At 42.4% G+C, this 11,618-nt stretch overlaps 1 protein-coding gene and 1 pseudogene across 1 annotated transcript in view; one reads left to right on the top strand and one right to left on the bottom strand.

Annotated features, from left to right (window-relative positions):
• Positions 1 to 11,618, top strand: part of METTL13 (methyltransferase like 13) — a 122,588-nt gene that overhangs the window by 38,455 nt on the left and 72,515 nt on the right. The gene's annotated exons all lie outside the window — the stretch shown is intronic.
• On the bottom strand, positions 3,435 to 3,550 carry LOC112476504 (annotated as a pseudogene).

Here is an 11,618-nt window from a genome sequence, read left to right as displayed (position 1 = left end):
TGGCCCTCCTGTCTGCCTTCCATCCTGCGATACAAAGCCATTTCCTCAGCGTCCTCCCGCCGGGGCGCCTGGGGAGGGGTCCGCCCCGGGACCGACTTCCCCCGGCGGCGCGCGCCAGCTCGGGTAGCCAGATGCGTGGCTCGGGCGCTTCCCAGTCCCGCGTCCTCTGTTCTCGTCGCCCTTTCCTGTCCGCCTCCCCCGGCTCTCGGCGGGGGTCACTCCCCCGCCCCCCTGCGGGGACGCTTCGCTCCTGGCCGGGGTGCCCGGCTCCGCTCAGCTGTCTCCTGTTCGAGACAGTCGTCGCCTGCCCCTAGCAGGGGAGACAGGGTGCGAGCAGAAAGACCTCGTTTGTTATGGGGAGGCTTTATCCAGTCACGCTTCCCCACCGTTCTCCCCGGGACCCGGGAATAAAAGGTGGCGGTGTTCGCGGGTGCAGCTACTCACACTCCAGGCATTTGTCAGGCGCACCGAGGTCCAGACTCCGAGACGGGTGGACGTGGGCTCGGGTTGCCCAGGTGCCATGTCATTCCTGCATCATCTCGGAATTGACCAGCATCTTTCTCGCACTCTCTCTGCGACCCCTCCCCCAGCATCTTCTTCCGTTCCCTAAGCTATTTGCCCTGTGGGTCTTCAAGGTAACGCGCTGAATCTAAATTATAGTTAGGGGGTTCTTCGTGGCTCATAATATAGAAAAAGAGAAAGAATTAATTTTTGAATTGGGACTCAGCATTTCTCCCACTGAGCAAGCAATTCGTGAGGGATTAAGTTACCTTAACGGCCTTGCCCGAGGAGGGCAGGCATTTGCTAAGAAAAGCCCATTTGAAAGCCCATATGAAAGCTGAAATCTGTTCCCAGGTAGAGTGTACAGCAGCTCAGAGCGTGGGCTGGAGGGGACACAATTCAGAGATTGTACTTTACTCCTTTTATTTAGCTGGTGAGTGATTTGGGATTCAAAAGATTCCAGTTCCTTTTCTCTTTTCCTTCTCGTTGGTGTTTGGTGATGTGTAAGATTTAGATATCCCCATATCTCCTTTGAGGATGTCAGTATCCATAAAGTACATGTTCTTTTCTCTCAGATGATGTTCCATCTCTCAAATGGTACTCTTCATTTTTTTTCCCCTGTACGAATTAGAAAGCTGAGAAACCTAATAAAAACATAAAATTGCTGACAGTTGGCTGGTATCTTTGAGTAAGTCACTTAATCACTTTGCTTGGTTTTATCATTTATTTTGAGCGATGAGGAAAGTGATGGCAAAGCATTTTGCCTACGTCATCATGGACATGGTGAAGCGATGGAGGAACATGTGATTTCAAACATAAACACACAGCAGTCACATATTTAAGGGTTTTACTTTTTTTGATTTATCGCTAATGAAATTCACTAAATTTAAAGTGGTACCCATAGGAAAAATGAGATTTGATGACCATATATTTGGGTTTTCAAACTCCAGGGCATTTAACGTGTCTTAATAGTCATTTAACTACTTTCGGTTTTTAAACAGATACTTAAAGATTAAAATTGTAAGTAATTCAAATGCAATTACCATATTTTTATGCATCTTTCATATGTTTAGTTGGATGAGCCTGTATTATAAATGCATTGTTTGTGGCGAAAGCTTTTGAACCTAATGTCAATTTTATGCACATACCTCAATTCTATTCTTTAGGTTTTCAAATCCTAACACACTTCTTAATGCTATAATAAAATTGTACCCATTTCCTCTCACTAGCTACATTCTTTTGAAATGAAAATTTTAAAAAAGAGATATGGAAGAGTAAAATATTTTAGTTTGAACATTTTTTATGATAGAATGAAAAATAGGGACATTATACATATTATACAACTCAGAGCATTTACTGGAATACATTAGTAATTTGTTATACTTTTTAAAGTTTTACCAATAATCGATTACTGTTAGAACGTCAAATCAAAGAAAAGGATGAACATAGAGGAAAAAACTCATTTAATAAATATATGAAGGCTTTGAGTTGGGGGGGTGTAAAAAATAAATATATAAAAGCTTTATTATCTGTAGAGATGACACCTGCCTAGCTGAGCCAATATATTAGGAGAAAATTTAATTACAAAGGTCATTTGATTTTAATAAAGATTTTGGTCATTGAATTATTGAGGCATCTAATTTCTAATTATAAACCAACCTTAGGGAAAAAAGGAGATCTCTCTTTTAATAGGAGATTCATCTTAGGCAGAGAAAACTGCTCGTATTCCACTGTAACCTTTTATCTTTTTATTATCCAGAAATTTCGCAGTAAAGATAAGGTCCTTTTAGGATGGAACTTTCCTCTTTCATAGGTTTTTAAGGCTGACCTATGCACGATTGTTGAATGTAGTCATAAAACAAGGGGTCATTGCTTGTGTAAATGAATAGTGTTTGCTCATCATTTATGCTCGTTCCCTTCAAAATAATGATGCATTTCTCCCCAGTATTTGACAATCCATGTTTAGTGGACTAACCATATCTTCTCTCAGATAGTTTGCTTATATTGATATTTTTTTGGACACCACTGAATGAATTTAGATGCGAATATGTTTACTTCATTTAACTGTAGCTATAAAATCCAATTTTGGGGTGACAAGTTTAAGGTCGTTGTGAATAAAATGAGTCATGAATGAACTACTTGTTTGCGATTTTCTCGTTGAAGTGGGGAACTTACATATTAATGTGACATAGGTGAGTAACCAGATTGTTCTTTTGGTTGTTCAAATGAGATGTATGCTGGCAGTGAGAGGCAGCTTACGGTCTAATGAATGGAAGCTGAGACTCATGGTCTGAATATAGGGGTTCACTAGCTGGCTTAGGGTCTGCCCATTGGTCTGATTTGTGTATGGAAGAATTGTATTTATACAACTACTTTCACATCCAGTTTTGTTTTTTACAGTGCGGGGAGATGATGAGGATGATGATGATGATGGTTAGCATTAATTGCGCGCTCGCTAAGCATCAGGTCCTATTCTAGGTGCTTTTACATGGATAATCTCATTTACTCCTCATAAAACCCCAAAGAAGAAGGTACTCTTATGAGTTCCATTTTGCAGAAGAGAAAATTGAGGTTTAGAGAGGTTGAGTAACATGCCGAAGGCTAATAGAACATAAAAACGGTGGTGCTAGGATTCAACCTGAGGCGTCTGGGCTCTGTACCGATACTCAAACCTCTGCCATGTTGTCCTCTCCGTATTTAAACTCACAATGCCTTTAACTTCTTCAATCACGGTTAAAAGCACCACCTAAATAATGAAGTTGCTGTATTAATAACTTCATTCATATTTTTATATATGTCTACCTTGCCTCATTTCACGGTGAATTTGAAGCAACCCCATAGGCAAAAGCAACATTAGTTAGAAAATGAGTATATTTCTGTTCTATATGAGGCATTCTTTTTTTTATTTTTTTAAAATTACTTATTATTATTTATGCTTACAGCACCTGGTCTTCCTAGGTGGTCTCCCATCCAAGTACTAACCAGGCCCGACCCTGCTTAGTTTCTGAGATCAGACATGGGGCTTGTTCAGGGTGGCATGGCTGCAAACAATGGACCATGGCTCCACTGGGGTGTGAACCCAGGACCTTCTGTGTGTAAAGCAGACGTGCCAACCATTACACTATGGAGCCACATCCCATGTATTAGGCATTCTTGAAGGGAGCTCCAGAATGTAATTGGATTGTTTATTTAAGTCTGTATTTAGAGTGCATATAACTTGTTTATAGAGGTGTTAAGTGATAATGTACTAGTCGCTAATGTGCAAATGTTTTTTAATGATACACTTGTTAGAAACATTAGTTCTTCAATGCTAATTATATAGGCAGAGGATTCCACATTGTTCTAGCCTGAGTGATAAATAGACTTAACGATTTTGCAGGAAAAAAATAGGTTTTGTGATCATTGGGAACCAGAAAAAAGATTTTTAAAGTGACTGTTGAGGGGAGTTCATTTCAATGTGAAAATGTCAAATAATGTATATTTAGTTATGAGGTTTCTAAAGAGGAATATGTTGATCATCAAATTAAAGGAGAACTTTAAAAGTGAGCCATTTGATGCTGTTGTTGAATGGACATGACCAGGAAATTTTTTAAAAATCTGAAAGTCATTTATATGCTTTAGATAGACACGACTTTATTCTTAAATCCTTTGATTTCAAGAGAGTATTTAAAAATTGAAGAGGTAAGAGTTCTCTAATTACAAATGAGACTAGGCACAGAAGCATTAATATTAAACTTCTTAATTCAGAAATAGGTTCGTATTGAGGGAAAAGATTATTAATATCGAAGCATCTGAATTAGCAAATATTTTTCAACAGTTGGCTTCCAAGTTTTAACGTTCTTAGATAAATGGGTCCTAACTATTAAAATGTGACAATTGTTGAAATCATGTTTCATGGTTCCCAAGAGCCCACTTAAAGAAAGCTTCAGAAACATGAACTTTATTCATCCAACAATAAATTGCTAAAACCTGAAATTACAAAGATATTTTTTGCTGGATTAACATTACATACTGTACTTTTAGGTTATCACAAATTCACAGTTGGATTTAATTACCACAATCAGCTTAATTCTTTTTTTAATTAATAATATCTGAGAAGCAATACAGTTAGGTAACTGGACTGGATGGGCTATCTCTGTTTTGACATTTACTTACAATGAACAGATATCAAAAATGCACCCGATTAACTTCTCTGAGAGTGAAGTTGGCAGGCGGTCGTTCGGAACGCTGGGGGAGTGGGAGCTTAATGGGCAGTGTGCTGGAGGGCAGGCTCTCTAATGCTCCGCCATTGGAACACACGTGTAGTATCTTAGCTGTGTGTGTTTTTAAGTAGGGTCCTTTTCTAGGGGTAATAAGGGGAGTTGAATTGCGATGTTTTACTTATCTTTATGTTTCGTTCACTTTTAAGAGAGGATGACTGCAAGTAGCTAAAAGACATCGGTCATTTTTTTCACTCCCACCGAAGCCGAGTCAGGAGAGCCCCAGGCTCATGTGCTGTGTAGAATGCCCACCTCTAAGTCTGCTTTGCAATTTCCCACGCTCTCAGCATTACTTAAAAAATTCTAATGGATTGTGTTACACTAAACACATTTTTATAAGGTAGAAGGAGTTAGGGGGGCAGTATTTGTTTAACCTCATCGGGGGGCAGGCGCAGACACTGGCATCCCCTTTCCATGCCTTCTTTATCTTACCTGCTTCCCATCTCGGGAAGGAAACTCAGGGTTAGAGAGACAGGTAGTTTGGGAAGGGTCACATGGCTAATAAATGCCCGAGCTGAAATTTAGCCTTGGACATGACTCCTTTTGGTACTGTTGAAAGAAGTGCAGTAACGTCAATGAGCATCTATTTCTTGAGTTCCAAGGACACTGGGCAAGAATGTAGAAGGAAGTATGAATGTATAGAAGCTGGCAGCGTAAGGTATGAGACCACATTTTCCAATGAGTTTGTAAAATGAAGGCAGTTGGGTATAATGCAAATTCGTTGGGACAAAATAATTTCTACTCTTGTCAATTTATTTTGACAAAAAGAAAATCACCCTGGAAAACTCCAGTTCTGAAATCGAGTTGAGATACAAGCGGAAAGTAGACGGTACATGAGTGTCCAGTGTTATTTGGCAGCTGGTATCATTTTAACTCAAGGCTACGTGTACTGAAGTATCGATGTCAAAGCAGGGAGGTGGTGATCTATGTCTCAGTGTCCGACTCAACAACAGAGCATTGAATTTAGACTGTCACTCTAGCACAGAGATACTGTGTGTTGGAGAAGGCCCAAGAGGAGAGTAGCAGTAAAGAAAAGAGATTGGAGAGATTAAAAATATAACTGGATGCAGTGAAGGCTAATCGAGAGTGGGAAGGATCAGACCCACTGCTTAATAAGGACCTCTAAGGCACTAATACTTAAGGAGGTGGATTCTACCTTCCTTTTTTAAGAATAAGACATTTATTAAAGTAGTGGAGTAAATTGAAGACAAAATATCAGGAAACATGTTCAGAAGGCAAATCTGAGAATGCAATGTGTATTAGAAAGCGAGGAGGGTAAAGGTGGAGGGTTGACGCTAAATGATTTGCATTTCTTGAGTCAAATGCCATTCCGACAAATTAGAGGGTTGTTAATACTGTGTGTGTGTGTGTGTGTGTGTCTGTGTGTGTGTGTGTCTGTGTGTGTGTGTGTGTGTGTGTGTGTGTGTGTTAAGGTAGCTTAGCCTTTCTTTCATCAGTAGGAAGGACTGGCATTTCACTAGGTTCTATAAGACACTTTCTCCTGGCCGATGTTTGCTAACTTTCTGGAGCTACATTGGGATACAGAGAAACCAAGAGATTTGCCCAAGGTCGGAAACAGAGTCAAGAGCTGAGTTTGGAACATGGTGTTCAGAACTGGGAGCTCGGTCAGTTCAGCATCTTCTTGTCCCTTATTGTTTTCAGGGGCCTCCCTCTCACCCTCTCTCTGCCTCCTCCTCTTTCCATTCCCTCCCACTGGACCAAACTTTCCTCCTCTGCTATACTCCCCTCCATTACTTTTCGTGATAGCAGACCAGCAGTGACATTTTATTATTTTTTCCCCCACATGCAATAGAGGAAAGAGACAGGGAACAGGATTTTTCTCAGGCTTAGCCCAGGTAATTTGGCTGAGATAACATACTCTAGAGTAAATTGTGACTTTTAGAGAACAGATGGGCACAGGAAAAGACTAAATAAATGAAACAGTGGATGTTTCACATGTACTTACTCTTTTCCTACCACGTGGGGGTATCTGGGAAGCTGTGCCTGGAAAGATCACTGATAGGCCTTGCTTAAACCAAGGAACTCTTCGGAACAGTTGCGTATAAATAAATAATAAACGGAAAGGTTACTTTGTAAAGAAATGGGTGAACTTTTGGTAAAATCGAATACATATTTGGATGGCAAATCTTCATCCTTCAGTTTGCCTGTTTCATATTTTTACATTTTGGTGCTTATATTCTTAGAGCGAGGCCCATCGATGTAGAATTTTTAACAATTAATTCCAACAAGCAGTAATATTGTGTTAATCCTTAATGTTAATTGATAAGAAAGTCAAGATAGTTGTTGCGGGAAAGGGTGATATATTTAACTCACGAATTATATGAATGATACAGGATCGTTTTCTGTCTCGTTTTTCTCTAACATCCCTGCCAAAAGTATTCTGTTTCCAGGATTTCGAAGTGTCTGCTTCGGTGCTTCCTTTGACAGTGTCTCACTGTCATTTCCCACTCCTTCAAGGTCCTCATTACCCGTGAATAACAAACACACACGTGTACCTGTTAGGAGTGGGCAGAGGTTCTGAAGGGCTTCGTTGTCTGGTTTCGGTGGCTTGGAATCGAAAAGACTAATTCACTTGAATAAGTAATCTGATGGGTGACTAATCTTATTTATGATATTTCTGTTCTTCGATCCTGAAAAGGCCAGTATTTGAAAAGGCATCATCGTACCGCGGTGACATAGAGTGCAGGCTTTGCTGACTGGTGTCTCAGGCCCATCTCTGACTCCTGCTGGCTCCTCTGTGAGGCATTGAACCTCGCTGGGACTTAGCTTTCTCATCTGCCGTGTAGAGATAATAATACAGACTGATTTTTTTTTTTTTTATGTGTGTTAAAGTTCTAAGTAAAATGATGTAAAGCATCTGGGCCACGATATGCATTCAATAAATGATGGCTGTAATATTGCGATTTATAAGAAAAGTATGTGTTTGGTCTTCATCCCGGGTACCTGGCTCACAGCTCCCCAAACGCTTGGAATTTCTCATGTCCACACCATAAAGTTGTCTTTTGTTATATTAACGAGGTGACTTTTGGATGTCCCTAGGTCAGCTAAGGCTGGGGGCTGATCACCAGAGGAACTAACCATGTGATTAGAGGGATAGAACTTTGAAGCCCCTCCCACCAGCCCTTTGACCTTGGGAGGTGATGAGGGCTGGAGAGCTAGTTTGAGCATCAGAGGCCAGTGATATAATCAGTCCTGCCTCATAATGAAACCTCCTTAAAAATCCGAAAGGCTGGGGTTCTGAGGGCTGGTGAACTTGTGATTTGGGGACAGTGTGGCAGCCCTGGAGGAGGCATTGGCGCTTTGTACCTGTTCTCACATACCGTGCCCTATGCTTCTCTTCCATCTGGCTGCTCCTGAGTTCTATCTTTTATGATAAACCTGAAATCTAGTGGGTAAAATGTTTCCCTGAGTTCTGTGAGCTGCTCTAACAAATTAATTGAACACAAGGAGGGGGTCATCGGAACCTCCAGTCCGTAGCCTATTGGTCACTAGCATAGGTAATAAGCTGGACTTGTGAATAGTATATGAAGTGTGTGTGCGTGTGTACATGTGTATGTGTGTATCTGTGTGAGGGTGTGTTTCTGGATGGGGGGGACAGTCTTGTGGGACTGAGCCCCTACCTTGTAGAATCTGACACTATCTCCACGTAGATAGAGTCAGAATCGGGTTGAATTATAGGACACTCAGCTGGCGTCCAAGAATTGCTTGGATGTGCAGGGATCCCCTCCCCAACACACAAGTCAGAAGATTGCGTCTAGAACCTTTTAGGTGCCTCTAGAAGTACAGAGTGTTTTGGACAATCTCTGTGGAGAGGAAGGATGTTATGAAAAGGAAGGATCTGACATGAACTTGAAAGAGTGAGAATTCGATAGGTCATAGTGGGGCTGGAGGCTCAGGGGTCACGTTTGCAGCCTTCTCTGATCTCTGAGGGCCTGGGGCTGGTTCCACACTGTTTAGCACTTCAGCATTTCTGACTGATTCACATTAGTTTTGGGCACTGAGTCAGACTGCAAGTCCTTCGTTGGTATTGTCCACAGTGTCTTGCATAGTTCTGTGTAGGTACCTTAATTTTTATTGCGTTTTCACTAATTAAATTGTTGATCTGACTCAAGATGAGTTGGTACTGGGAGTGAAGATCCTGGCTTTCCTGGCTTTTGGTAAGATAAAATAATCCGTGTTTGGGGAACTAATGCCCTTAGCCTGATAAGCTAATGCTCTTAGCCACGTGCCTCCATTTCTGAGTCATTCCTCCAAAGCAAGTATGTGGATATTTGTATAAGATTTACCTGTGAAACTTGTCATAATAAGGGTTCCTGGGCTCCGCTCATGGACACTGACTCCGTGGGTCTGGCGTGTAGCCATAGCTTTCAAAAGCTCTCCTGGTGCTTCTGAGAAGCAGCCAGATTCCGGAACTACTAATCACCACTTTCAAAATTCCTATAATTTCTGCAGCTGTGGTTGCGGGGAGAAACGTGTCTCCCTTTCCCATCGGTGCACCGAGACTGCCCTTGCCAAGGTCACCGACGATTCCCAAGCCGCTTAATTTACCATCTAAGTAGTTCTGAAACCGGCCACTTATGCTTATTCCCTACAACCGCTGACCAAGTTCAAGTTGCCGTTATTCGTCTTCTGCACGGGACCGATAGGCTTGATGTCTTCCTCGTCTGCACCTGCAGGTTTACTCTCACACGGCCGTGGCCTGATTGGTAGGGAATTAAAATTAAATGATGTCACTGTCTTGGTGAAAACTTTTCAGTTCTTAATGGCGACAGCATAAAACCTAAGCTTCTAGGCACGGCATAAAAAGACCCTCTGTGGCCCAGCCCTCTAGGTGATGTTATTCTTTGATCCAGCTGTGTTCATGCCCTGCTCACGTTCACATGCTATTTCACATTTTTTTTTGCCTTTTTTCATGTAGATCCCTTTATAGGAATATTATCCTTCACCGGGTTGGCTTCTGTGGTCTTCAGGTCGCCTCTCCTCTCCTCCTGGAAGCCTCAACTCCCTCCCACTCCCATCTCTCCCCAGGTGACTTGTCCTTCTCCTGGGCGCCCATCACTCTGAGCAGTTCTCCAGTAGTATATTTACTACATTATACTGAATTATCTACTTCTACCACTAAATTGTCAGCTTCTTGAGGTCAGAGTCTGTGTTATTTATCTTCACTCCTGGCACATACTAACTCCTTAAGAAATATTAAATGAATAAATTGATAAATATAACAGAGAGGTTTCAGCCTTCGCCATACCTGGTTTATCTGTAGCATATGATGTTTATTGAGCACTCGCTGTATGCCAGGCACTGGCTCAGGCAGCAGAAACACATTAATAAGTAAACGAGCACACTTCTGTGGAGCATGTGATCAGTGAGAAGACCAATGATAAATAAAAATGTGTGATTGTAAGCCAGTATGGATGCCATGACAGAAATGATTAGGACATAGTGATCGAAAATGACAGAGCAGGACATACTGTCTGATCAGGTGACATATGAGCGGAAGGACAAGGGATCAGCCATGGGACAAGCTAGGGTAAAGCATTCCATGCAGGAGGAACAGTATGCGCCAAGGCTCTGAGCTGTCAAATAGCTCTGCGTGTTGGAGGAATTTAAGGTGAAGTCTGTGCCACTAGGGCACAGTGGCGTAGGGGGAAGTGTGGCGAGGAAGGGTAGCAGAAGGGAGTTTAGGTGGGCTTTGCTGCTGTCAAAAATAGTTTAGATTTTGTCCGAAGTGCAATGGTAAGTGACCAAAGGAAGGGTTTTCGTCGGGGAGTGTGACATATGTGATTGACATCTGAAAAAGATCACGCCAGGTCAGTGCAGTTTAAGACAGTCGTCACAGCCCATGTGGCTTTGTGGCTAATGATCCTGAGGAACTGAACTTTCAATTTTATGTAATTTTAATTACTGTAACTGGAAGTTTAGAACATAATGGATGCCGTTCTTTGAAAATGTTTAAAAGACTCTTTAGAACTGAGGGAGAAGAGCAGTTTAATGGGAGTGCTGGGAATCCCAGCCTGGAGCCCACTTGGAGAGAACTGAGAAGGAAATGGAAAGCGAGCCTGTGGGGACAGAGTGTGTAGTAGACACCTCTTTGGAGAAGAAGTTGAAAGAGGGTCTGGGGCTGAGAGAGGGTTCTTCTTTAAGGAGAGTTATGGGAGCATTTCTGTTTGCTAGTGGGAAGAACCGGCAGATGGTACAGGCGAGAGAGGCAGGCAGGCCTGAGGGAGTGCAGGGCGTGGGGTCCAGAGGCTCCGTGGCGGAATAGCCCTTACAAGATAAGGAGGGGTACCTCACCCCTGTAACAGAAGGGTAAAAAGCTGGTCCAGATAGGAGAGGTGTGTAGCGTTGATGGGGGGACATTCCAGTTTGATGAGGAGATGGAGAAGGAGAAATAGAAAGGAAAAGGGATGCAAAGAATATCTGAGGAAATGAAAATGTCAGCTCAGTAGCAGAATATGTTCAAAACGTGTATGAAATTGCCCTTTTTGTAAGTCAAAAACAGTTAAATGGACTCGCTAAAATGCAAGTTTTATCAAGCCACCCTACCGCAAAAATCCCCATTACCCAGCTTCTTAGCACGACGGAGTGTTTCCTTCATGATCTGCCGTCTGTCTCCTTGTCCGTTCTCCTCCCCCGCTGCCCCTCCCAGTCACTGCCATTTCTAGTCATGCTGATCTGCTCAGAGCTCCTGGAATGTATCAAGCCCTGTCCTGTCCCCATGGCTTAACACGTGTTCCCCTCTACCCAGAAGGCTCCGTGGGTCCCCTTTGCCTACCTAACTCCACCTACCATTCAGGACCCAGCTACTGTGTCCTCTCGGAAGCCTCCGGTAAGCCC

The sequence above is a fragment of the Pteropus alecto genome, unplaced genomic scaffold (genome assembly GCF_000325575.1).
Source record: "Pteropus alecto unplaced genomic scaffold, ASM32557v1 scaffold101, whole genome shotgun sequence".
NCBI classification, from domain to species: Eukaryota; Metazoa; Chordata; class Mammalia; order Chiroptera; family Pteropodidae; genus Pteropus; species Pteropus alecto.
Note: the sequence above shows the minus strand (reverse complement) of the source record. Positions and strands in the feature narration are given on the sequence as shown.